At 44.6% G+C, this 518-nt stretch overlaps 1 protein-coding gene across 1 annotated transcript in view; it reads left to right on the forward strand.

The window, feature by feature from the left end:
- Positions 1-518, forward strand: part of EDA (ectodysplasin A) — a 175,103-nt gene that overhangs the window by 557 nt on the left and 174,028 nt on the right. The gene's annotated exons all lie outside the window — the stretch shown is intronic.

The raw sequence follows: 518 nt of genomic DNA on the forward strand, positions 1-518 counted from the left end.
GTCCCAAGCCTATTCAGAGCACCAATGGGCTCTCTGCTTGGTTTTCAGTGGTGCTGGTGTGCCCGTTTGTACCTAGCTGACTCAAGTTACTGATAAAATCAAGTGCTGAAGGTAGATCCTTGGGGTGATCACTGGTATGTTGGTGTGGTTCCTTGTATTCGGATATGGGGTGTCTTCTACCTTGACCCATGGAGGTCTCAGATGGCCATTCTCACCTGCTGTTTTCTCCCCCACGGAAGTCTCTAATGGCCTTTCTCAGCTGCCTGTCAGCTTTCCACAGGGTAGATCTTCTTTAATTTCTTTCCCTGTAACTTTCCTACAATTCTACTCCTCTGAGTTTGGTGCACTCCAACTCAGTGAGCTGTTCAGAGCGCCACAATCCCTAATTCAAACTGCTGTACCTAGTTTCTCAAACACTAAGATTCTAGAGGGAAATAGCATGGTGATTACTGATGAGATTCTGTTTTGAATCTCTATACTTAGATCTATTTGCAAGATTAAATTCCTCCTTTTCTCTT

This window comes from Orycteropus afer, unplaced genomic scaffold (assembly GCF_000298275.1).
Source record: "Orycteropus afer afer isolate SDZICR_OR568_19922 unplaced genomic scaffold, OryAfe1.0 scaffold00692, whole genome shotgun sequence".
Taxonomy (NCBI): Eukaryota; Metazoa; Chordata; class Mammalia; order Tubulidentata; family Orycteropodidae; genus Orycteropus; species Orycteropus afer.